This window comes from Lepus europaeus, chromosome 6 (genome assembly GCF_033115175.1).
Source record: "Lepus europaeus isolate LE1 chromosome 6, mLepTim1.pri, whole genome shotgun sequence".
Classification (NCBI taxonomy): Eukaryota; Metazoa; Chordata; class Mammalia; order Lagomorpha; family Leporidae; genus Lepus; species Lepus europaeus.
Window position 1 is genome coordinate 124,306,980 of NC_084832.1, and position 27,447 is coordinate 124,334,426.

The window sequence follows — 27,447 nt, forward strand, 5'->3', positions numbered from 1 at the left end:
ATTCAGAGTAAATCTGAGAGCAGATATAATTTCATTTTAAAATAAAATTTCAACATTTACCTGTGACTTCAGGCCCAGAAAGGCTGAAGAGGGTGGAATGCATTGGTCAAAGCTAATTCTTGTGACATTAGTGGTTGACACTGGGAGGACACTAAAACCATACCAGAATCCACTCTAAATCTTCCTTCTCATCTGACAAACTCAGAGTAACCTGAATATTTTGTGTTTATGTTACAGGAAATAGCGAGAACCCATGATTACATTTCATTCTGTTCAGATAAAAATCATGCTTTGGCCCATTCAGTGAGTGGCTGGAAAAGAGATCACACTATTATGCATCTGAAAGGAAAAATATTTACGCTGATCTCTTCTAGAAGTTCTTTAAGAATACATACTTCTGATGTCCCTGGGGAGGTCCTGGGGTTGAATGTTTCTCAAATGTGGGAAGTAAAATAAATAAATAAATAGGAATGGGCAGTTAGCCTAGTGATTAAGGGACCAGCTTCCCACATCCACGTCCCAAGGTTTAATCCTGGACTCCTACTGCTGCTAGTGTAGACCCTGGGGGCAGCAGGTGATGGCTCAAGTAGTTGGGTTACTGTGCCACCTATTTGGGAGAACTGGATTGAGTTCCCAGTTCTGGGTATCAGTCCCCCGGGTGTTGCACGATTTGAAGGAGTGAAGAGACAGATGGAAGCTCTTTCTTCTGCCTCTGTTTCTGAAATAAAAGATTTTACATGAAAAAGTACATCAATTAGCAAATGAAGCAATAATTGTCTTTTTTAAAAGAATTATTCGTTTGAAAGAGTTAGATCTTCCATCTGCTGGTTCACTCCCCAATGGGCACAATGGCCAGTTCAGAGCCAGGCTGAAGTCAGGAGCCAGGAGCTTCTTCCAGGTGTTCTGAGAGGGTAGCAGGAGCCCAAGCACTTGGGCCATCTTCTTCTGCTTTTCCCAGGCCATTAGCAGGGAGCTGGATAGGAAGCAGAGTAGCAGTGACACAAACTGGAGATTGTATGGGATGCTGGCATTGTAAGCGGTGGCTTTACCTGCTCTGCCATGGCACTGGCTACAGCGATAATTGTCCTTTATCATTGAGTGTGTCTATCATTTATCTCATAGTTAAGACATTGCCCATTTTTATGAGCCTTGGTGGAGCACAGGTACAGGTGCTTCTTTTGAAGCTGAAGGTGCCAAGTTCTTTCCCAGGCTCCCTTGCGGCTAAGACACAGGTGTGTTTCTGCCAATGCAGTGCACCCCCATCTGAGTTGGTGGCGCTGAAGGACAGAGGAACTGTGCTCTTAGCACAAAAGCATTCTGTAAGGCACAGTAGCAGTGCTGTGATTGCTTTACAAAGTGGTGCTGCAGGTTGGTTCAGGTCATTGGGTGTGTCTGAAACATTCTACTTTTCCCCGAATTCCTTCCGTTTTGATTAGCCTGAGAAAGCTTCTGCCAATAAGAGCTGCAAATACCGACAGTGTGGCTGTATTTGAATCAAACAGTTCAGATAGTGTACCTTCTCACTGTACTCTGACCTATCTGTGTGGACCAGCTCCTCTGGTGGCTTTTTGTACATTTTCTCTGGGATGTTGTCAGCAGCAGCTGGCTTGCCTTGGTTCATTTTTGCCAACAGAGTAACAAATTATAAATCATAAGAAAGTAAAGATAGTGGAGCAAAAGTTTATTGAAATATATTCCAGGCGAGGATCAGGCCAGTAGAAAGACATGGCAACCTTTCTTCTGGCCTGGGGCTTTTACCCCTAAAGTGTGAGAGGCATCGTCTAGTGGTGTGGAGGTGATGGCATGATTGGCATTTGTGGTTGACTTCTGGAAATTCCATACTGCTGGGCTTGGCACAGGTGGCTACAAACTGTACTTTTTTAGTTTGGCTGAACTAACATTTTATCAGGGTGCTTTAACACGTTGAATTTCGGAGTGGATGGCTTGGGTGTGTCCATGTGGAGAACAGGGTCCTTGGCTTCACTCTGGGGGAGGGTCTTAGGGCCCCTCCCCAGTCACTTATGTCTAATGATCTGCCTGACAGCAGATAGCACTAAGTGTGTGTTTTCCTGGGGTGAGGTGATTGTGTCGGAACCTGTCTTCAGTTTCCAGCTGTTAACCCTCTTGTGTATTAAGGATGTGTTTACATTTAGGAAAATTCTGCAGCCAGTGTGATGGGCCTTTTTTAAGGGAACAGCAGTGTTTCATGAGGTACTGGAACTGGAAGAAACATTTGCCTCTTTAATTACCTCATATTAAGATAAATTTGAATGTTTTTATCTAATTGATGTCAGTGTTCTTTACTGCTTTTTAAAAATTATAATGTGGGAGTTTTAAAACTCTCAAATACATTTTACATAATTGTAGACCTTATTGTTTCATCTGGAAGAGCATCTACTATTAGAAAAAATAGAGATCAGGTGCTTGGCTTTGCAAATCAGAGAAATTCTGGAGTAGCATATGACTGCAGGATCATTGTATCATGCATTCACATATTGTACCTTCTCCAAATAGTTCCTTGTCAAATATCACCAAACTCAGTGAGATACATACTTTTGGAAACTTACGGTGTAGGTAGACAGATAGGATAAATTGGATTAGATTTGTGAGCTGGAAGACCACGCCCCGTGTGATCTCTTGCCCCTACCCTATTTCCAGACCTGTATACCCACCTGCCAATCAGGCTATGTAATCTCTCTATTCTTTGGAAGTGGATAAAAGGCCTGGAACACAGTGGGCCTTTGCCTTTTTTGCCCCCTTTTTACCCTTATTGCCCTTTGTTGCCCTTGCTGCCCGTGCCTTCGGGGTGTGTGGTCTCCAGACCGCCCACTCCCTGCTTTCCTGCCTGCATGCCTGCTGCACATGGCTGGCTCCTGGCCTGCTCTCTGCTTCGTATGGACCCAGCTTAGCCTCTAGGTTTTTCTTTCTCCATTAGTTGTGGCCCTTACTCTCCCATGCATTTCTGTAACTGAATAAAGTCCTTAAAGCTTACCAGTTGTCTGTTCTGTTTGAGCCAGTATTCAGAATTCTTTTCTGAATACATGGCAAGAGTCCACACAGCTTATTTATTTTGGAAAATATTAATAAGCCAAACAGCTTCACTTGGAGAGAAGACTGTTTTTAGATCTTGTAAACCCTTAAGCAAAAGTTTTCCTGAATTGTAAGCTTTTGCAGAATTTTGATCTGTTTTGTTCACAGATAAAAATAAAATATTAATGACAGATACTCCAAATATTTATTGAGTGAGTATGTTGCCTGTTAAAAGAAATACTGCTTGTTGAGATTCATCTCAGAATCTCTAACTCTTTTTGGGGGGAGCTGGAAAATCTGCTGTTTTAACAATCCTTGCAGAGGACTGTGGAAATGTCGAAATGTAGATGTCAGTGTCTGATACCCGAGAAGAATAGCTGACTTAAAAGCAGCTGGGCTTTCTGCATTATTAAGATCACCTGCAGCTCCTAGAGTGTTCCAGCGCAGAGGAGTGTTTGGACACAGTTAAACAGCTGGGTCAGAGTTCCACTGATGAAGTCCTCCAGTGTCATTGCCCTGGCCTCCTGGAAAGCAGGTCCTGACAGCTGATGAGCAGGTTGGTTTCCTCACCAGTGTTAAGCATTGTTTCTTCTCGTTTTATTACCATCAACAAAGATTCATTGTTGTATAGCTGGCATGGACTGTGTGTAAATGAAAAGAGACTTTAGTATTAGCAGGAAGACATGAGATAATAAACACAAGATGCTGAACTGTGAACTCAAAAAAATTGTTTTTTTTAAGATTTATTTATTTGAAAGAGTTACAGAGAGAGAGAGAGAGAGAAAGAGGTCTTCCATCCGTTGGTTTACTCACCAGTTGGCTGTAAAGGCCGAGTGTGCTGATCGAAGCCAGGAGCCAGGTGCTTCCTCCTGGTCTCTCAAGTGGGTGCAGGGGCCCAAGGACTTGGGCCATTTTCCACTGCTTTCCTAGGCCATAACAGAGAGCTGGATTAGAAGTGGAATAGCCGGGACTCGAACTGGTGCCCATATGGGATGCCTGTGCTTCCGGCTAGGGCGTTAACCTGCTTTGCAACAGCGCTGGCCCCCATGAAAAAAAGTTAAACTGAGCATATCAACTCTTGTGGACATTTCCCAAAAAATTGATAGCGAGGTGGACATTTTTGCATTAACAAAAAATCTGATGAAAGACAAAATGAAATTCAGTTTTAAGTGTAATTTGAAGATGAAGGAAAGAGAAGTCCTGACGAGTAGCCCAGGGCAAAAGCGGGAGTCATCAGAAAGGGTGAGGTTAGAGGGAATGTCAAGTGAAGATGAGGATGTTACTGACTCAAGTTAACATCCCTGGATCCTTCTTTTTTTTTTTTTTTTTTAATTTTTTTTTTTTTTGTCTATTTGAAATTCAGAGAGGCAGGGAGAGGGAGGTGAAGAGGGAGGCGAAGAGGGAGGCAGGTCTTCAATCCACTGGTTCACTTCCCAAATGGCCGCAATGGCTGGGGCTACGGGGATCCAAAGCCAGGAGCTTCCTCAGGGTCTCCCACGCAGGTGCAGAGGGCCAAGGACTTGGGCCATCTTCCTCTGCTTTCCCAGGCCAAAGCAGAGAGCTAATCCTTGGTTTAAAAAGCGAAGAGGGGAATCTGCTTCCTTTTCTCCCAATCTTTATCGTATGTCTTACCACACATATGGAGTATTTTGTCTTTGTCATGAATTTGAAACTATTTTGTACCATATATTAATGTTTCAGAAGAAAAACCATTCTAGAGAGAATTCTGCAGTACTTTGTTTTCAGGATGGTGTCACACTTCAAAAAATCTTGGCTTTATTTTTACCACTGTGGTTGGAGGGGAGCAAAAAATTAAATAAACTTTTCTCTGATCCTCTCAAAGGGACATGGCTCATACTGTGCAACAAAAGACAGATTAACAAGAGAAAACCATAATGAATTTATTGAACCAATATTCTTTGTGGCTGGGGAAGATTTGGGAGTGAAAGAGCAAAGACTCAGGGAAAACTGTGATAAAAGATGAGACAGTGATGGAGAAACGACTGGACAGAAGGGTTTGATCTAAAGGTCCTGAGTGAGCTCTGTTCAGATTCTTTGCTGTGTCTCTGTAGATAGTTTCTCCACTTCCTCAGGGGTAGATGTTATATATTAATGTTAGCCGTCACAAAACACACTGAACACCTGAGTAAGGGAAAGGGTTTATTGGGGAACACCCAAGAGACTGGAGTGAAGGGGCGGTGAAGGGAAAGAGAGAAGGAGACTGTAAGAGAGAGAGAGACAGAGAGATGAGAGGAGAGCCAAGAGAGCAGGAGAGGAGAGCCGAGAGAGAAGAACCAAGAGAGCATGTGTTCAGGAACAGGCCCTTATAAAACTTGGGCAGAGGGCGGGCAGGGAAGCAGGAGCAGCGAATCCCACTAGGATGGGGGTGGAGCTTGACCACAGAGGTTGGGCCATGTGGCCACCTGGCTAAAACCGCGCCAGTTTCCTAACAATAGGGATCCTCAGGAGGAAACCTCAGGTGGAGAGTAACCCTGTCAGGCCAATGGCTTGCTTTGATGGGGTGGTGGTGACAAGAGAGAGAGACCCTGCCCTTCAGGTAAGGCATACTGAGCCACCATGCTTTGGGGTATTGAGTTCTGGGCCTTGACCTAAGTCAGCCCTCTAGGTTTCTTGATCACGTTTTTCCATGGTTATTTTAGTATGTAAATTATTACAGATTGAGAATTGCTTTCAAGTCTTTCTGAAATAACATTTAAATGTGTCCATTTAAATGAACTTGTTTACATAGAATAGGGGAAAATTCCTTCTCTTAGATTCACTGGCTGGGGCACTGCAGACTAAAAGGACAAAAGGAAGATTAACAAAAGAAACAAAAGTTTATAAATGCTTGCGTTTGCATATACACAGCAGCAATTATTGATGAGTAACTCAAATGTTAACTAAAGAATAATGTGTTTTGTAGAGAAGGTAGGAGACAAAGTGAACTCCTGGGAGGGGAATTGGAGGGGAGGAAGCTAATGGAAAGGCCAGTGGTGTGGTTTGTCACCGGGTGCCCTTGGTGCCACCTGTTGACTGCTGGGATCCTGGGCTGTCACTGGTGATTAACTTGGGTCTTTCCTGGTAGGGAACAGGAATGTCTTTGTACATTTATGTCCTGCTTTTAGGCTAATGCGGACAGGGCAGAGAGTTTTCTCACATGCGTCTCTTTTCACTTGCTTTCAGTTTAAAATCAATATGTGGTATCTGCTAATTTCATTCATTTTTTTTTAAGATTTATTTATTTTACTTGAAAGAGTTACACAGAGAGAGAAGGAGAGGCAGAGAGAGAAAGAGAGGTCTTCCTTCCACTGGTTCACTTCCCAACCAGCTGCAATGGCTAGAGCTACACTCATCGGAAGCCAGGAGCCAGGAGCTTTTTCCTGGTCTCCCATGCAGGTGCAGGGGCCCAAGGACTAGAGCCATCTTCCACTGCTTTCCCAGGCCATAGCAAAGAGCTGGATTGGAAGGAGAGCAGCCAGATCTCGAACCAGTGCCCACATAGGATGCTGGCACTGCAGGCGGTAGCTGTACCCCCTGTGCCACAGCGCTGGCCCCAATTTCATTCTTTAATCAATTGCTGGTGCTTGTTCAAAGCTTCTGCTTTAGTCCATAAAGTCTTTTTCTTCCATTAACAAAAAGCTTCTACATTTATTCAAGTATTTTAATTCCTGTTGTTTGACAGTAATCATTAATAGACAAAAATTAATAACATTTCTTGATTTATTGCAGTGTATTTTATTGCCATGATAATTTAAAAACATTTTCCAATTATTAAGAAATGTGATGATTTTGGATCCTAGTTCTATATATTGCTACATAGTTGAACTATTTAATATCCTTTTATCTTTCACTCAGCATAATGTCTCTGAGATTCATCCCATGCTGTTACAAGTAGCTGCATGAACCCTGTTAATTTTCTTCACTGTACTGAAATGCACTAGTGCATTAAGAGATTGTAAATGTATTTACGAATTAGATTTGTGGGCTTTTGTTTCCTCCTGTGCCTTGGCTTGGATAGCCAGTGCTTCAGTAAACACTTACCCAGTTGTCTTAACACGCACACAAGAGATTTTCCGAGGATGTATACTCCGAAATGGAATTGAATAATGGAGGATAGTGATCTTCTGTGTAAATAAAGTTCAACTGTTTTGCAATTAAATTTGCATTCCACCAGTAGTGTAAAGGAATTTCGTTTGCTCTTTACCTTACCAAGATTTGATATCATTGGTCTTTTAAATTTCTCTTTCTGACTGAAGATCCCTAAGGATAATCTACTTACTTACTTCATCTTGAAAATCTAAATATGAAGGAAATGGGGGGGGGTGGAGTGTTATTCAAAGAATAATGATATATATGTGAAAGTGGTGTGAGACCTGAGCCGGGATCAAGGTGTAACTATTTTAAGTTAGGCCTCCATCTTGTAACTTGGGCCTGACCAGGCCCTGAACCCTAAGCCAGAAGCTCCTAAAAGTAAATAAATGAACTCCCCTTGTGATAAACTCTCCTAGCAACAGCCAATTAACAGATAACAGAGGAATACCTAGAGTTCCTGGTGTCTTCTCAGGGCAGATAAGGTCATCGATAGCTACCCGAGACCCTGCAGTTCGGCACGTACACCCCAGCAGCTCGGACCCTATGCTTCGGCCAATCAATTCAAAAGGCATCAACCCCAAAGCCATCCAACCACCTTTAGTAGGTCCGTTCCCGCCACTGGATGCGCTAATCAATTCTAGGAGATGTCCTTTGAATGTCCCACAGGCTGAGATGAGTTGCTAAATGGTACCATGATGTATAGAATGTATCTGAAAACCCTATAAAAACCCTGTTGACTGAAGGGTTGGGGCTCTCAATTCAGACCTGCTGTGTCGGTGTTGATTGAGAGTCCAGGCCTGGACCTGCAATAAAACTCTTGTGTGCTGTACAGTGGTATCAGCTCCTTGGTGGTCTTTGGGGACAACTGAAGTGGGCATAACAGTGGCAGAGCTTTGCAGTGAGAATGCTCATACTTTAATAAACGGTGGGTGGATTCAGAGGTTTTTAAAGGCAAAAATGAAGATGTCAGCTACCTAGAAACACTGCATGGCCGCAATGATTAATAACAAGGATGACGTTAGTCTGAGCCTGAACAGAAGTTGTTGGGCTGATGTCCTTGTAGAAATGTGTGTAGTTTGAGCAGTACTATCAGGCAGTTATGCGTAAGAACCCTTTCTTCATAATCACCTGGGTTTATTTATTTTTTATGTATTTATTTGAGAGGTAGAGCGCCAGAACGTGATAGTAAGACGAAGAAAGCTCCCATCTGCTGATTGACTCCCCAAATGACACAACAGCCTGGGGCAAAGCCAAGAGATGAGAATACAGTCTAGGTCTCCCACAACTGTAACAGGAATGAAAGCACTTGAACTGTCACCGCTGCCTCCCAGGTTCTGCTCTCCTCAGAAGCAAGAACTAGGCGCTCTGCTGCGGGATGTCGGCATCTTCACTGGCGTTGACCAAATGCTTGCCCCGCTTGTTTATTGCTTGTTAGAACTGATAGATGTGACGCCTTTTTACTCCTCATGTTGATTAAGATCTTTTTCTCGAAAATATCACTGTGGTTGGTTTCTCTTGTCTTTCAGTGCCAGAATAGTCCTGTTCTAATTGCTGGTCTCTTCTTGTGTGGTCTGGTGGGAGGGAAGTGACTGACAAGCAAGAGTCAGAATCAAAATCATTTTAGCCACATTGGAGTAACAGATTTTCAAGGAGTGGCCCTCAAATATATTTACCTGAAGTCCATTGTTAGTTTTATGTGTTCTGTAGGCCTTGGTTATCTTCTCGATTGCTGGATCAGTATTTTAAGAGCTGCATGTTTGACAGGCAATAGGTACAAAGTTTTAAAAGCAAAATACAAAACAAAAAAGAGCATAAAAATTGATTTTCTTAATAGCTTTAAACCAAGAAACATAATTTGTTTCTCTGTAGTCATATCAATTTTACCAAAATTAATCAAAGAAAAAACAATTTTTAGAATTAGTTTTATCAGAAAATTGCACTTAAGAGTACTTATTAGAGTCTTTTTCACAAATCTAATTGTAACTGCTTTAGAGGAAAATCAAAACTGGATGACAAAAACAGAAGCCATGGATAAAATTTCAGTTGGAATTTAGCAATTACCAAGGAAATTGCGTTATTATTGTATACAACAATTTAATAATTAGTTATGAAAGCATCATACCAGAAACATCAGAATTGTGTAACTCTTAGATAATTGTCAGAATATTTACATCAATAACAGATTCACATGTAACAAGATTCTGCATCAGGAGTTTTAAAGCATCTGCAGTACCAGGCTGGGTGTTTGGCATAGTGGTCAAGTCGTCTTTTGCTGGTAACTGACATCTAGAGTGTCTGGTTTGATAGGCAGCTTTTCAGCTTCCCACAAAAGTGCACCCTGCAAGGCAGCAGGTGATACCTCAATTAATTGGGTGCCTGCTGCCCATATGGGAGACCCAGATGGAGTTCTGGGCTCCTGACTTCGGCCTGCCCCAGCCCTGGCTGAATGGTATCTGTGGAGTGAATCAGAAGGTGGAATATCTCTCGCTATCCCTCTCTCTTTCAAATAAAATGCAAATAAATAAATTTTAAAAATTGAGATAGTTGCTGTTGCCTACAGAACAGATAAAGTTAACAGTGAGCCTGAGAACTGCATCTAAACATTGTTGATCCTTATTTGTGGCTAAAAAGATTTTGTCACTGACATCTGATCTTAACTACTTTCATGCCCATGAGGGAAGGGATCAAAAGCAAGTGGGGCCAATTCACCCCAGCACTGAGGGACAATCAGAACATAACTACAGGGTGATTGGTTAGTGCATTTTCAGGTTTAATGGTCAGTATTTGCTATTTTTAAACAAAATAGTGAGGCTTTATTTTAGTGTCTAAGTTAATTTAGCAAAATCATGCTCAATTTTGTGTGTTCCTTGAAGATACAAAATCATTGCTGAAAACAGATTTGCAAAAAAGTGTTTTGCTTTATTTGATGACATTCTTAATTTTTAAAATTATTTTCTTTGTCTTTTTGATTAACTGCCTTCTCAATTTTGCTAAAGTATTTTCCTTATAAATCAGCCATTTTGTGTAGGATTTAAATTAGCACAGAAATAACACATTCGAAGTAATCTTTTATAATTATCTGTATCTTAGCTAATATGATCTTTTATTCTTAATTTAATAAAATTACATTTTTCTAGATTAAGCTACCAAGTCAATTAGCTCTTTTATTGGTACTCTTAAACAACCAGTTCTTGGATTTTTTTAAAAATCAATTCAATTTTCACATCTTTGTAGCTCATGTTCTTTTTACTTATCATTAAGCATTCTGTATTTTATTTGATGGCTTGGAGGAAGAGGGCTTTTTTTTTTTTTTAATCTTGTAGGCTATGTTTATTTTTGTATAGTTAAAATATAGCTTTTTTTATTTAATTTATTTGACAGGTTGAGTTACAGAGAGAGAGAGAGAGAGAACGGTCTTTGTTCTGTTGGTTCACTCCCCAAATGGCTACTACGGCCGGCGCTGTGCCGGTCTGAAGCCAGGAGCCAGGTGCTTCCTCCCGGTCTCCCATGTGGGTGCAGGGCCCAAGTACTTGGGCCATCCTCCATTGCACTCCCAGGCCACAGCAGAGAGCTGGACTGGAAGAGGAGCAGCTGGGACTAGAACCCGGTGCCCATATGGGATGCCGGCGCTGCAGGAGGAAGATTAACCAAGTGAGCCATGGCGCTGGCCCCAAGATATAGCTTTCATCTTATTTCAATAATCCTGTGTTTCATAAGTTAATATACTTAATGTGCTCATAGACTACTGTCCTGAATGTTGTGAGAATATTGTTGTTTGCCATCCAGAAAGGAATCTTGTTTCTATACAATCCAGTTGTTACAGAAGTGTAGTTATTAAATGTGTCAACAGTTCTGTTTTTGATTTTTTAAAAATTACAGTGGACCTAGTTAGACTCTCATTATTTTAGTCATTCTATGCCTAATACTTTTAATAAATAAGAAATAAGAGGGACAGGTGTGCACATCCTACTTGTACAGCTTCATAAAAGTTGAAAAGATGTGCGCCCCATATAAACAGAAAATCTCCGGTACTCCTGAAAGTTCTTGATTGGCTCTTCCCAGCCAACAGCTGCCTCTGCCCGAGGAAAGGCAGTCCCCTCTGACCTCTGTCACTGTGGAGTGCTTTACCTAGTCTGAGCTTCCTTTTCTGAACCTCAGTCCTATGCTCTGTATATTTTTGTGGCCTTGCTTCTTTTGTTCAACATTTATCCATGTTGTAGCTTGTACTAGTAGTTTGTTCTGTTCCTTTGTGGGATTTCATTGTAAAAACATACGGTAGTTTATTTAATTATTGAGTAGTTGATAGATATTTGAATTACTTCCAGTATCTATTGTCAGTAAAGAAGCAGTGAGTAGTATTATGTATCTTTGGAGGGGCATATATATTCATTTCTCTTAGTTTTTTACCCAAAAGTAGTATTTCAATAATAGTATCTTAGTGGAGAATTGTGTTTAATTTTATTGGATATTGTCAAACTCTGTTCCAAAGTGTCCCAGTCTATTCTCCCATGGGTAGTGTAACAGATTTCTAGTTGCTATCCATTCAAGAAAATTGGTATTACCTGTCTTTACTTTTTCCAACTAAGAGCTAATATTTATTGTTTACTGTGTGCTAAGTGTTACAGCAAAAACAGTTTTGTTAATACACTTATCCATTCATTCATTGCCCCCAAATTCCCATAGAGTACATTCTTTTATCAAGAAATTTTTGTTCTTCTTTTCTTTAGTGACATTCTGTTGAGGTATAGGCTACAAAGAATAATTTTTAATACACATTTAACATAAATTACACTTTGCCTTTTCAGATAGAGAAAATTTCATTACTTGGAAAGGTTTTCTTTTTTTTTTGAAGATTTATGTATTTATTTAAAAGGCAGAGGCAGAGAGAGAGAGCAAGGTCTTCCATCCAATGATTCACTCCCCAGATGGCCACACTGGGCTGAGCTGCGCCAGTCCAAAGCTGGGAGCCAGGAGCTTCTTTCAGGGCCTCTCATGCGGGTGTAGGGGCCCAAGGACTTGAGTCATCTTCTGCTTTCCCAGGCAATAGTAGAGAGCTGAATTGAAAGAGGAGCAGCCGGGACTCAAACCAGTGACCATATGGGATGCCAGCATTGCAGACAGCAGCTTTACCTGCTATGCTACAGTGCCAGCCCTGAGGTGTTTTCTTGTACCATGCCCCAGCCAGTTCTTGTCAACCCAGGAGCCGGGAACTCACATTCCCATATGGGTGGCTTAAACCAAATACTTGAATTATCACCTGCTGTCTTCCAGGGTACACATGAGGAAGAAGCTGGAACCATGAGTGGAGCAGACTCAAACCAAGGCTCTTCAATATGAGAAGTGGGGCATCTTCAAGCATTGACTTATCCACTGTGCTAATGGGCTGGCCCAAGATTTTTTGAAAATAAGATATTTTTCTTAATCTTCAACTCAGAGCTGCTAGGTGACATGGATCACTACACCTGGACATGCTCAAGGTGATGTCATAGCAGTGTCAGAGTGGCCCTCTGTTCATTACACAAATGCTTGTTGAGCACCTGCCATGTGGGACCCAAGGAATAAGTCAAAGCCAAGACCCTTTTAAGGAGAAGTGTCAAGTGGAAATGAGAGGGACAAACATGTGCACACACAAAAACCATGATAATTATAGGTGCCAAAATAAAGTATGAAATGGCAGGAAAGCCTTATGGAAGTGTGTGTATGATTTTTGGGAGAAACGCTAGAGCAGGAGGCATTTCAGTTGTACCTTGAAGGAAGAAAAGTGCTTGTGGCAAGCTGAGAGATCCAACATGGGCATCGTAGAGAGTGATAAACTCCGTAATAGATGCGATGCAATTGCCACCATCTGCCAGGCTCTGTGAAAAGTGCTGTTTTACCCCTTGCGGATACCCTCCAGTACCATGATTGCTCTCCTACTGTAGATTAAAAAAATGAGTCTAAGAAATATCTTGTAGTTAATAAAGGATTGGGTCAGGGTTCATAGGCAGGCGGACTCTGTGCTCCATGCTCTTAGCTACTGTGCGGTTTAGATGGTGCAGGAAAGGGTAAGGTTCAGGATACAGAAGCCTGGCCCCTCTGGGTGTGATGCTTTCTGTTGGTGATACCAGCTGTGAGCAGTGAAGGTAGTGATTTCAAACATTCCCTATTCTAAGAGTATAAATTCATTTTTTTGCAAATGTGTTTGAAAATAACCAAGTAGTTCAGGACTTCAGCTTAGCAATTTGTATTGTTAAAAAACACAGTACCTGGGCAAAAATAAATTGTGATCTCCCAGATGTTCCAAATCATCATCATCTTTTGTGATAATTGCCATGGGAAAAATCATAAATGCCTATGGTGGTCTTTTGACTGCCATCTGTGGGTTACCTTCATTTCCCTCTAGCGTTGTGTGGGATTCTTAGCATCTCTTGCTCATCTTCAACATTGTGTATTTAACTTGTGTTTGATTGTATCCAAGTCTACCTTTTATTTCCCCCCCCTGCTAAGTGAATTTTTGGAACTAAGTCCCAAAGAACTAATAATGGTCCTAAGGCAGGACAGTGTGCCCAAAATAATGTTCCAGCTGGCTTGGGTTTTTTTGTCGTACAGGGATGTTCTGCTTTAGAAATGCCCGTTGTGTAACCCTTAATTTGAATATATATTTAGGGGACTAGTTGGTACTGTCACATAATAATTGACTGCAAATGTTACTCATGAAGAGATGTAGCTAAGTCAAGCATGAAAATTGTCAAGGGGTGTAGGTAAAAGTGAATCTGAGGCAGAACAATACAATTGGTTATGCTCAATTAAAACTGCCTTTTCCTGTTTACTGAAGATAGTAGATGTGGCTGGAGATGTAGAAAATAGAATGGGACATAGCCCCCATCCCAAGTATGAAGATTGCTAGAAACCTACTGTGTTCTTTTCCTGGAACACCAAGTGATGACGACTTGGTACAGTTGGCCTGTGTTTAAAATTTCTTTTCCAGTTTAAGCTCCATCCAGATGCTCATGAAGTATGTTTAGCCCAGTTCCTGTACATGGGTGCTTCAAAAAGTCCATGGAAAACTAGGAAGAAAGTACAAACTTATTTTCGTGAACCTTTTGAGGACTTCTCATATGGATGGATTTCTTTTCTTTTTTTTTTTTTGCAGTAAAAGAAACTTTGAATTTCATTTTTTGTGAACTTTCTGAAGTCCGCTTGTAGCATTCTGTTTCCCTCCTCCTTATTCTGACTCATGTTGCCTAAGATGCTGCAGGTATTCTGTTAGTGTCTGCAGTGAGTGAACTAGCACAGCCCCCAGCGATGCCTCCAGGTGGTCTCATGTCCTCCTGTTGCCCAGTCCCTTTGCACTGGAGCTGGACTCAACAACTCTCCTGCAGGAAGCAGGATACAAGAAGTGTCAGGTGCTGCCTCTAAGATGAGAGGACAGCAAGGCTGTGGCTTTCATTTGGGGTGTTCCCTCTGTCTGTCTCACTCTGCGAGAAGCCAGCTGCTGTGTTTTCAGTTGCTCCATGTGTTCGGTTCTGTTGGGTTGCTAGGGATACAATAACAAGTTTCCACAAACTGTGCTTGTCACAACCAAAATTTATTTCTCACCGAAGATCACGATGCAGGTAGGATTGTGTCTCCTGGGGGCTTTCTTCTTGGCTTACAGATGGCTGTCCACTTGTGGCCTCTGCATTTGGTTATCTCTCTGGGCTTATCTACCCCCAGCTTCTCTGTATCTGAATGCCATCTTTGTAGAAGAGTACTGGGTGCATTCATTGGGTCCCACAGAAACAACCTAATCTTAACTTTTCAGTTATTGTGAATTCTGGGGGGACATGATCTGGGCTGGAACAAGGCCCATGTGGCTGGGAACTGCAGGAGACCATGGTGAGCAAGGAACTGAAGGCTGCAGCCCAGCAGCCCATGAGGAACTGAATCCTGTAGGTAGGCACGGGAGTGAGCCTGGAAATAGATTCTCATCCAGGGAGACTTCTTGGGACATCATATCCAGTCCTTGCACAGTGATAGCCTGGCTGTCATCTCATAAGAGCTTCACCCAAGGTCTGTCACAGCTAGTGGCGTTAATGACATGTAAACGGAAATAATCGTCTTTTAAGTGTCTGTTTTAGGACCACTTGTTATACACTGAGATATAAGGAAGATCGTGTCTTCTGATTGTCTATTGAGATTTTGTTTGTTTGGTGAGTCTCTTTTTTTGGAGAGGAAGAAAGGAGTTTTTAGAAACAGTGGGTGCTGTGTTGCTGCACCCAGATTTCCACATCTGACCTTGGGCTCACATTCCCCACCTGCTGAGAGGGCTGGTTGTTGACATACAGCTGCTGCCTTCCAAACATGGCAGTCAGCTGACGGGTGGTTTGTGGTGTGACTGTAGTGCTGTTTATCTTCGCAAGGCACCGGAGCTTAGTAAGACCTAATGTTTCTCAGTGTCCCTCTCCTTGCCTGCAGACCTCAGGAAACTGTCGTCATCAGCAGCTGCTCTTCCTGATGCTCTCTGTGTCCCTTGGGACTCAGTCCTTACTGAGAGGCAGAGAGGCAAAAGTGCTAGCAAGGGTGGGGAACGTCCAGCCGGTGGGCCTTCTAAATTCCACAAAATGAGTTCAGTCTAGAGCTGCCAAGGTAACTGCAAGCAAGACCCAGAATTCCATAACTGTGTAGCAGGGTGGCTTTTAAGGTGATAATTTTGCATGGCCTGTGAGTGGTAATATAAGTGCCCAAATGTCCCTTGGCAGAAGAAGAGTTCCCTACTTCTGTTGGACAAATGTTAGTCCTTTCCCCACTCAGGATGGAAGGTGCAGCCCTGTGGAAGCTTCCAGGGAGCTCCACCCCCTGAGCAGTAGCGTCACAGGGCTGACGTTCCTCATCGCTGCTGGCAAACCCATTACTCAGAGCAGCGGAAAGCACTTGAACTTGGATCCTCAGACACAGGCACCCATTTCAGTGAGGACGACCCTAAGAAGGTCACACACTCATCTCTTCTGCCCCTGGTGGGAGAACATACATGTTAAAGTCAGACACGACTAGCTGTGCTTCTATATGTTTTGTAAGGAATTTTGATGGACTTGTTTCCAGATTGCGGGTGAGATTACAGGAGGGAGGACCATAACACAAGGCATGTTCTTAAAGTTGTTTCCAGGCAAAATACCCAGCAAACGCAGGTGGTAGAGGTATTTAATTTTAGAGAGGAGCGTCTGCAGTTTTCAGGTGGACCCACTGCGTGCAGTTTGGGGTGTGCTCAAGCATCGGCACTGACTGTGACGCGCTGACACCCGTGCGTGGGGATATATGCAGAAGGTTGTTCGTCACAGCTTTTCCTGTGACTCCACACTGGAAACAACCTGGGCACATGTTGTCAGAAGAACACGTTGCCGACTCAGGAAACCCATAGTAGATGGTGTCACAGCTGCACACATAAACAAGATGAATATTACGAGTGAAACATAAATATGTTCAAAAAACTACAAAAGAAACTTGATGGCAAGGGAAAATTGTAATAAAAATCTCAAAGCAAGAAAACAATAAACAGTATAGTGGACTAATGTGACGAAAAAACACAAAGAAACCCAAGAGAGAGGTTATTACAAAGTATGAGCCAGCATTGTGGTTACTTCTGGGAAGGAAGGAAATGATCATTGGAGAATGTGTGGTAAAAATGAGAGCTTGGCTTCGTATTTTTTCCCTTCAGTTCAGTAAACATTGCACCATTGTGCCCTGTAATATTGGAAGTATACAGATGTCTGAGGTGAGCCAGCTGTGGGTATTTTTTAACGTATGGATAGAAACTGCTTTGGAACCTTGGATTATTAGAGTCTTTATTCATTTTCTGCCTTTTTTTTTTTTTCAGTTCTCTCCCAGTATTATTTCCTGTGAGTCTATTTTACCTGATTCTCATTGAACTTTTCATGTCAGCACCTCCAGCCTAGTACAGGTGTTGTCCTGCCTTACCTCTGTCCCACCCCACCCTCCATGCTCCTCCTTGAGAGAATCTTCTGATGGAGACTGCACAGTAACGCGACTCTTTCCTCACCACCCCCAGCTGGCAGTCTCAGCGAGTCCGCTATGACAGTGCTGGTATTATTACATGTATCCCATGGCGCCAGCGATAGATGAGGTTTTAATTTTGTTCTGCAAGATTAGTAAACCAATGTCTTTTTTTCTCAGTATTAATGAAAGCAGCAAATATGGGTTTTTGGATCATTACTTTATTTCCAGTGTCTACCATGTATTAGAGTCAAATTTATTTCCTGAATAACTGCATTAATGAATTTATTATTTCTACTTCATTTGCATGCTCTCTGCCTCTCTCTCTTCCCTCCCCCTGTCATCTATAACTCCTGTTGCGAATTGGTTCTCTCTTAAGACAGTGTTTGATGATTCATATACATTTTCTTTTTGTTTCTTCTCTGAATTCTGTGAAAACTGCTCAGAATTGGGTTCTTTCCTAAATCAGTTTTCAGCCAGGCAATCTATTTACTGACCTCATTGTGGTAATTTATGACTAAAATCAGGCTTTCCATTTCCATGGAGTTTTTGTTTGAATTTTTTATTTGCCACCTTCTCTTCATTGCTACTACTGATTTGTTAATGTAATATTCTTTTGAATTTTAAATATGTGATTTAAATATAAATTAAACTTGTCTGGTTTTCTTTTCTCTTATTCATCCTTGTTTCCGTTATTTATATAGGAACAAATGATATTCCATAGGATCACAGCTTATTTTTTTCTTCATGTGTATTGTTTCTAACCATCTTGTCTATTGATATTGTCATTGTTTTGTAATTTAAGAAGATTTTCACTTGACTGGCTCTGAAAGTGGAGATAGACCTACTGGGTTATTGCAGCGATCTAGTCTAGGGGAGAGAGGAAACAGCAGTGGGACAGTTTCTATCCATCATGACTCATGGACCAGACATATGCATCCAGATGCATGTGTCCTTATGAGTTCAGCCTGTGTCAGGAGTTGAAAGAATGACATGTTAGAAATCTTGTTAATGGTATGTAATAAAGGTTTTCAGTAATTTAAGATCTCCTGAGTGTGGGAAGAAATTTAAGGTATTTTCAAGAAAGAATATTCCAACTGTTGTCTAGTGGTTTCCTAAATATTCCTTATTTTGAAAATTCTTCTAATACTGGTGTAGCATGATTTTTACTAAGGTATTTTAATCATTCCCTCAATAAGTGCTGTTCCTTGGGGGAGAAGCTGTTTTTCGGTCCTTTAATTCTTGAAGGGCCGATATTGCACAGTGGATTAAGGCCTTGCCTGCAGTGCCAGTATCCCACATTGGAGCTCCAGTTTGAGTCCAGGCTGCTCTACTCCCAATCCAGCTTCCTGCTGATGTTCCTAGGAAAGCAGCAGGGGATGGCTCACATACTTGGCCCCTGCCACCCTTGTGGGAGACCTGGATGAAGTTCCAGGTTCCTGGCGTCAGCCTGGCACAGCCCCAGCTGTTTTATCCAGTTGGGAGGGGGGTGAATCAGCAGGTGGAAGATCTGTATCTGTCTTGTCTCGCCCTCTGTCACTCTACGTTTCAAATAAACTCTTGTTTAAAAACCGAAAAAATGGAAAACATGCAGATGAAACATATTAAGTTGGGTTCCTAATACTAGGCACACTAATCACATTTCCACATTCAAGTTACTTTTTTATATTTTTTTAAGATTTATTTTTATTTATGTGAAAGAAAGAGTTAGAGAGGTCTTCCATCCCCTAGTTCATTCCCCAAATGGCCACAATGGCTGTGCTGAGCCAATCCGAAGTCAGGAGCCAGGAGCTTCTGCCGGTCTCCCACAGGGGTGTAGGGGCCCAAGGACTTGGGCCATCTTCTGCTTTCCCAGGCCACAGTAGAGAGTTAGATCAGAAGATGATCAGCCAGCACTAGAACTGGCACCTATATGGGATGCTGGGGCTTCAGGCTGGGGCTTTAACCTGCTGCACCACAGCGCCAGCCCCTCAAGTTACTTTTTCAGATCCTGTAATGATTCCCTTTCAGCAACTATTACAGAGATCCTGCAGTATGTACATGTTCCAAAGGGATATTATTTTTTCCCAGTGATAATTGTAAAAGAGCCTCAATTCTTTCATCTTCATCAAAAGTGAGTTTGTAGCCCATCTTACTCATAAGTGATATAGTCAGCTAAGAACATGATCCTACTTTGACGGATTCACATAAGAGAAATGAAAAGTCCTACAAAATGTGTATGTGGGTGTTTATAGCAGTGTCATTCATAATGACCAATAGCTGGAATTAAGTCATTGTAGAGAGGTGACTACCCAGCCATATGGAGGAACCAACTGCTAATGTGTACAAAAGCTTAATCTCAAATATTATGTTAATTGAGATAACTCAGACAAAAATATCATTTATAGATCGTCAAGAATTTTAATCACCTTTCTCAGCAGTTTCTAAATATTTTCTTTCAGTTTCTCCAAATTCTCACCGTAATATTCCATTGTCCCTGCCAGTGTTCGTCAGTGTCAAGGATCTGTCTTATTTATCTCTGATCTCAGGATATAGCACAACATGCACCAAACATAAAAATCTTAATGTTGCATGATAAGCCAATCTAGTTCCTGAATTTTCTAGGAATTCTAAAACTGTCTTCAAGAGTCCACCCTTGTGGCGTACATACCCTAGAATCGATTCCCCTTAGGTGTATAGGAACTGGGAATAAGACACCCTATTCTGTGACTGCAGTATGTTCTATGGAACTCTAGGAAAGACTTTGCAGTGGGTCTTTAACCAGGAAACAAGCTGCTGACTCATGAGAGGCCCCCATGGATAGGAGTTGAAGACAACTTCAGGGAGCTAAGAACTGTTTTCATCAGCATCCAGCAAGAAAGTGAGGACTTTGGTCCTCCACTATCCTGGGTGAGGTTGGAAGAGGACTTTTTAGCTCTAAATGAGAATCCATTGTGCTGACACGTTGATTTTAGGCCCATAAGACCTTGACCAGAGAATGTGAATGTTCTGATCTATAGAAACTTTGAGGTTGTGAATGTGTATTCCTCTAAGTCACTGAGTTTGTGGTAGTTTATTACAGAGCTATAGAATAAGAAAATAAAGTCCTTTGAATAATCTCTGTTGGTTAAAAGGCATAGATTGATTTGTAAACAGAGGCCGTGACCAGCAAGTGAGAAGGGACATGGAAAAGTTCATGGAAAATGAAATTCAAACATAAGCTTATTTAGGGACAAAAAAATTTGAAATCCATACATAGATTTTTACAGAATTGGCATTTTGCGTTAACTCTTTGAAGGACTCTCATACTTACATCAAGTATTCTGATTCCTTAATTAGTGAACTGGATTTTCTGTGAAGTGGGATAGTTCAGACTGATTTATAGTGTAAAAGATTAGGGAAGTGATCACATTTGCCATATTGAGATGGTAGCATATATTTTCACACCCTGAGAGATCATGGCTCCAGAAGTAAATATTAATGACAAAAATATGGTGGAAATATTGAATGAAATAGTCTGTTCACTATTTTGTAATAAGGTATATATGACTATGCCATTTACTAAAGAAAAGAACACTGTTGATTTAAAAATGTCCAAGAAGTATAATCTACATTGGAGGACGTTTCTTAAATACACTAGAAGCAAGGAGTCCCATGTTTAGAGGCAAGATTAATTGTAAGATACAGAAGGAATGAGCAAACCAAAGCATGGAAATAAGCCAGGCTGTTTTAGATCAGCAGTTTACTTGTAGTTCCCTGAAATTACTTCATTCACTTTGCTAAAGTTGTAGCAAGACCGAATTTCTGGTGGGAGGATATGATAATTTCATTTGATAATTAAAGCAGGGGAAAATGATACTGTGCGAGTCATTCCAGTTCCACCATTAATAGAGTTGGATTGCAGTTCCACTGAGCCACTCAGGAGATTGGTGGCCTTCTGTAATGTAATTAATATTGAGTCTCAGTTGCTCTACCTACAAAATGGAGAGAATGCTCCTTACCTTAAATATTTGTTGAGAAGGTAAGAAGTGGTATTGCTTTAAATCAGTTTAATTTGAAAGGAAGAGAGCGATCTCTTCTGCTGGTTTACTCGTCTAATGCCTGCAACGGCTGGGACTGAGTCAAGCCAAAGCCAGGAGTGGGGAGCTCTATCCGAGTCTCCCATGTGGGTGGCAGAGACCCAGGTATTTGAGTCATGGCTGACTGCCTCATGGGGTGCACATTAGCAAAAAGCTGGAGTTGGGAGCAGATCTGGGACTCAAACCCAGGCACTCTGATAAGAAATGCATGTGTTACAAGCAGTATCTTGACTGCTGCAACAAACGTCCACCCGACGAAATAGTATTTCTGAAGCTCAGGCCGTGTTCAAAATATGAAGTCCTTATTAGTTGGATAATTTCTCCAACCGTGACAATAATGTTGTCTGAGACACTTGTGATTTAAATGTGAGCTGATGTCTGCATGCAGAATTGAAATTTCATAGGAGTTAACATAGTGAATCTAGATAAAGAGGAAAAGTGAAGCATCTTGGTAAGAGCACAGACAGACTCATAGTGTAAAAAGTGGAGAACTCATAACCAGATTAATGTTAAAAGAATGGTTTAATCAGAAAAGTTTGGAAAGGAATGTAGTGTAGTGCCAGGCACACTGGAGTCATCTTTAAGTGGAAGTGTCTAATAACATTTCATCTTGCATCTTAAAGCAGCTATGTACATTGATGTTTTATTCAGAAACCATTGGTACCTATCCATAGGTTAAACTGTTTAAAAAATATCAGGAAATTATTCCATCCTGTTCTATATCATGACGATTATTTAAACAAGTTGTGCTGTTTGTTTTGTAACTTTAATAGTGCCCTCATCTTCACAAAAAAGGATATGAGTCTAGCTTGGGCACCTGATAAGAATATGGGATAAACACTTTTCTGATACAGAGTGATATGACACCCTACTAATATTATAGGCATATTCTAACAACTAGGCAGTTTGTTGAATTATAATTTTCCTCTTTAAATTTCATGTGGACGCTCATGAAAATAAGAATAATACCAATAAATGAATCCAGAGGGTTTTAGTGCTTTGGCATACAAAAAGCACTGATTAGAATTTGCCTTACTTGTGACTTCCAAAAAGTATTCATGTAGCAAGAAATAATAAAATGATACGTAACATAATGTTTCAATGGGATGTCACATAAATATACAGCAATGTATAAAGTCTGTCTACAGAATGAAAAATTAATTTGTTCTAAGTTAAAGAATGTTATCCTGTTCCTGTTTTTAAAATATGCAGTTAAAACAATTCTATGCTTTTGGAAATAGACTGAAAGCAGAGATGAAGGAAATTTTGCAGGAACTTTGTTTTTATTTGAGTCATCTCCTTTGTTATATAAAACCTTTGATGTTGAAGGTGAACTCAGACCTAATGAAACCATACCAAGTTCATTTTAACACGAAAGCAGGGATCTGTCAACTCTTACTGTCTCTGGAGAGTGAGTATTTTCTGGAAATTGAATTCTACGGAAGTAATAGAATGAGAAGCGGTAATGGGAAGGATCACAGGAGAAAAATGTAAGAATTTGAGCAAAGACTCCTGAGAGAAAAGGATGGAAGCAAAAGAATCTGGATTTCTTTCTGAGAAGGCAAACCTGAGATTGTAAATAGTTGCCTCAGATCTCAGTTATTTATAGTTGTTTCTTTTGACATAAACTTGATGTAATCCCAGCACTGTGTGCCTTGGGATATGTTCTGTCTGCCTCACTGTGTTGTTAGTCTATTTTCCCCTCATGGATTCAAGTTCCTACCATTTTGCATAACAGTGGATGAGTGATGGCAGAATTTCAAAACATGGTCATCATTTCAAGATCTCTATTGGGAAGATAGCTAGATACATAAATATTTTCACTCATGATGAATTGTTTTGATATATGATTCTTGAAGCAGCAGAAACCTGTTTATAGGATTATTGCAAAGCAAGTTGCTTAGGCAAAGAATCTCAAGTATTGGAGACTGTAAGAGGGTAGCATCTAAATGTCTTCATCCCATTTACTCTTGGGAAAAATCCCAATCCTAAATTACCAATGAATTAACCAGACTTACTCCCAGCGTACAGAGGAATAATTTCCTACCTTTGACTGTAATGAGATGAGAGGACAGTGTTGATTTGTAGACCTAGTGATTGACATCCTGCTTCACCACAAGTGAAGAAAGGAGAGAGAAAGCCCAACATTGGTACATTTTAGCAAAAATTTGCGATTTTGAATGGGCTACATTCATGAATGGCAATCAAATTTATATTCAAAGAGTAAAGCAATAAATCACAATACATAGATTAAATAAAAACAATTTTAGGACTTACATCCCCTCACTCAATTTAAACCTTGAAAAATTATATATTCTTCCTTAATAATCACAGAGTTACCAAAGTCTGTGCTGCTCCATGGCTGTGTCAGGCCTTACTGTGATGTTTGGAAGCTTTTCAGGGTTCTATGTTGTTTTGCTTGTGATTTGTAAGTGCTATCAAATACATTTTTATAGAGATTTTATATTTTGGTTGTTGACTTTCACAGGTTGTTAGAGCTATAACCTTCTTGCAACCAATCCTCAATTGAAAATGGAATGAAAACTAATGATTTTGACCCTGAAAACTATGTGAAACCTCTACTCTTTGAATGCAGTTTTGCCCACTGAGGAAGAACTTCCCCTATTCCTCAAATGAAAGTACTTCATAGAATGTGTTTGTATATATGCAGTGCTGTATTAGACAATTATAGTTGGTCCAATGGCAATCATTTATACTTGTAAAGTTTGTATATTTCAAAACACTGACAAATTTTTTATATAAGGTGAACAAACTTCATATATTTCATATATTCAGATTTAAGAGCATGGTGATACTATGCTTACCTCTCTCTCCCCTCACCTCCCTCCTGCCTATACCCCCCTCCCTCCTACTTCATTTCTTATTTTTTCTTTTAATTTTTACACTGACATACTTTGAGTTTACTTTATAATCAGAAGCTTAACACTTCACCAAATCAAGAATTCAAGTAGTAAGTAGAAAAACCACTGTTCCTCAAGAGTATAGACAACAGGTTTAAACAATATTCAAATTCCAAGATGCCAATTTCACTGAAAAGCATGACTTTTTAGTGCTTTATGCATTAGTAACCAGAAATCAGAGGAAACATATATTTGTCTTTTGGGGACTGGCTTATTTCACTAAGCCTAGTGGTTGCCAGTTGCATCCATTTTTTGGGAAAGACAGGATTTTATTCCTTTGGCACTGCTGAATAGTATTCTATAGTGTGTATATATACCACATTTTCTTTGTGTTCACTGGTTGATGGACATCTGGGTTAATTCCATATGTTGGCTGTTGTGAGTTGAGCTGCAGGAAACATGGTGATACAGATGACACTTTTATATGCTAGTTTTATTTAGTCTGGGTAAATTGCTAAGAGGGGTGGCTGAGTCATATGGCGGATCTATTTTCAGCTTTCTGAGGAATATCCATACTGTTTTCCACAGTGGCTGCACATGTTCCCACCAACAGTGGATTAGGGTAACTTTTTCCCCATGTCCTTACCAGCAATTGTTGTTTTTTGATTCTTTTTCTTTTTGAGAGAAAAGCTAGATTTATTTAAGTCAGAGACCTCCTGGTGGAGTGGCTAGAGGGGGGCTCCTAGACAGGCAAAACCTGAAGGGCTTGGTGGTGGTAGGGTTTTTAAGAACAGTTTTGGAGAAGAAACAACTTGACACTCAACCTGACAATCAGTAACAAGGTGGAGACAAAACCCATCAAAAGACCTGTCTGGCTTGCTCATGATAATGCCATCTGATGGGGGGATAGGTATCTTGTTTTTACAGTAAACTGCGAGCTCAGAAGGATGGAATCTCCGCTCCCTTGCCATTCTCAAGATAAAATTGGAAGCTCCCAGGGAGTGGGCCAGGCACTTTTGACCTTGGTCAAGATAACTTTTGCAGAAAGCAAGCGTTTTGCACCCTCAGTTTCCACCGGGACCAACCTGACTGCCTGTTAACCTGTCTGACTCCTCACATTCCCTCCCAGACATCAGTGGACCCTAACTTCTTTTAGGTAGGGGTGACCACCACTTTGGCTTCTTCAAGCTGAGTAGAGGCAGAGTAGGGAGCAGCAGTCAAGACAGGGTCCCAGCAGGAGGTGGGCTGTCAAGGGGGACGCAGTGCCAACGTGGAGAAACCACTTCCATCCGAGGTTTTATGTGCATGGCCATCTAGATTTTCACTGTTTCAAGTCTGGATGAACCAAATCTGACAAGCAGATTAAATTCACAAGGCTTAAAGCAAAGGACAGAGTTATTATTAGAGGACTTGAGAAATGTGCTTCAGAACTATGAGAAAGTTTTCCACTGAGAGGCAAATAGAAACTGACAGGAGCGGCTTGATAACAATCGGGTGCTGGTAGAGGACAGACAGTGTCTGTAGACATCCTTAGGTCGCTGGTTCGATAACAATCAAGTGGGGGTTAAGGCCTGGCCAGGTATGAGGCCCAGGCCTCTCTTTACATGGGGTGCTGGAAGGGGCATTGCAAGGGAGGTGTGGAGACCCAGGTTTCCTGGCACCATTTGTTGAAGAGACTATCCCTTCTTCAGGGACTGATTTTAGCCTTTTTGTCAAAGATTAGTTGGTTGTAGATGCATGTATTGATTTCTGGGGTTTTTATTCTGTTCCTTTTATAATGTATATTTTTGTGCCAGTACCAGGCTGTTAGGATTATACTTGCCCTGTAGTATGTCTTGAAATTTGGTTTTGTGATGCTTCTGGCTATGTTGTTGATTAATGTTGCTTTAGCTATTCAGGATCTCTTCTATTTCCATCTGAATTATAGCATCATTATTTCTAGATCTGAGAAGAATGTCATTGGTAGTTTGATTGGGATTGCATTTAATCTCTAAATTACATTTGATAGCATGGAGAATTTGATGATACTAATTTTTCTAATCCATGAACATGGAAAATTTTTACATTTTTGTGTTCTATTTCTTTAATATTTAATTTTGATTGTAGAGGTCTATCATGTTCTTCATTAAATTTGTGCCAAGTTATTTACTTTTTTTTTTAGCTATTGTGAGTGGTACTGATTTTACAAGTTGTTTATCAACCATGGCATTTTTTGTTTATACAAAGACTATTGATTTTTTTTTTTTTTTGAGAGTTAGAGGGAGACAGAGACAAAGGTCTTCCTTTTTCTGTTGTTTTATGCCTCAAATGGCCACTACGGCCGGTGCATTGCGGCTGGTGTGCTGCGCCAATCGGAAGCCAGGAGCCAGGTTTTTCCTCCTGGTCTCCCATGCGGGTGCAGGGACCAAGGACCTGGGCCATCCTCCACTGCACTCCTGGGCCACAGCAGAGAGCTGGACTGGAAGAGGAGCAACTGGGACAGAATCTGGCGCCCCGACCGGGACTAGAACCCGGTGTGCCGGCGCCACAGGTGGAGGATTAACCTAGTGAGCTGTGGCACCAGCCAGACTATTGATTTTTGTTTGTTTTTAATATCCTGCTACTTTACCAAACTCTTCTATGAGTCCAGTAGTCTCTTACTGGAGTCTTTTGTTTCCCTTATATATAGGATCTTGTCATCTGCAAACAGGGTTAATTTGACTGACTTCTTTGCCATTTGTATCCCTTTGATTTCTTTTTCTTCTTTAATTGCTCTGGGTAAAATTTTCAGAGCTATACTGAATAGCAGTGGTGAAAGTGGGCATTCTTGTTTGGTTCCAGATCTTAGTGAAAATGATTCCAACTTTACCCCCTTCAATATGATGCTGGTTGTGGGTTTGTCATGTATTGCCTTGGTTGTACTGAAGAAATGTTCCTTCTGTACCCAATTTGCTTATGATTTTTATCATGAAAGGATGTTTTATTTTATCAAATACTTTCTCTGCAGCTATTGAGATAATCATGGTTTTTATTTTTCACTTTGTTCATGTCATGCATCACATTTACTGATTTCTGTATATTGAATTATACCTGGATACCAGTGATAAATCCCACTTGGTCTGTGTGAATGACCTTTCTGATATATTGTTAGATTCGATTAGTGTTTTCTTGAGGATTTCTGAATCTGTATTCATCAAGAATATTAATCGGTAGTTATCTTTGTTGTATCTTTTTTCTGGGTTTGGAATTAAGATGATCTTGGCCTCACAAAAGAGTGGGAGGATTCCCTCCTTTTCAGTTGTTTTGAATCATCTGAAAAGAATTGGAATGAGTTCTTTAAAAGTTTGGTAGAATTCAGCAATGATGCCATCCAGCCCTGGGGTTTCCTTTTTGGGAGGAACTTTATTAATTATTCAATCTCCCTCTTTGTTATTGGTCTGTTTAGGCTTTCTGTATCC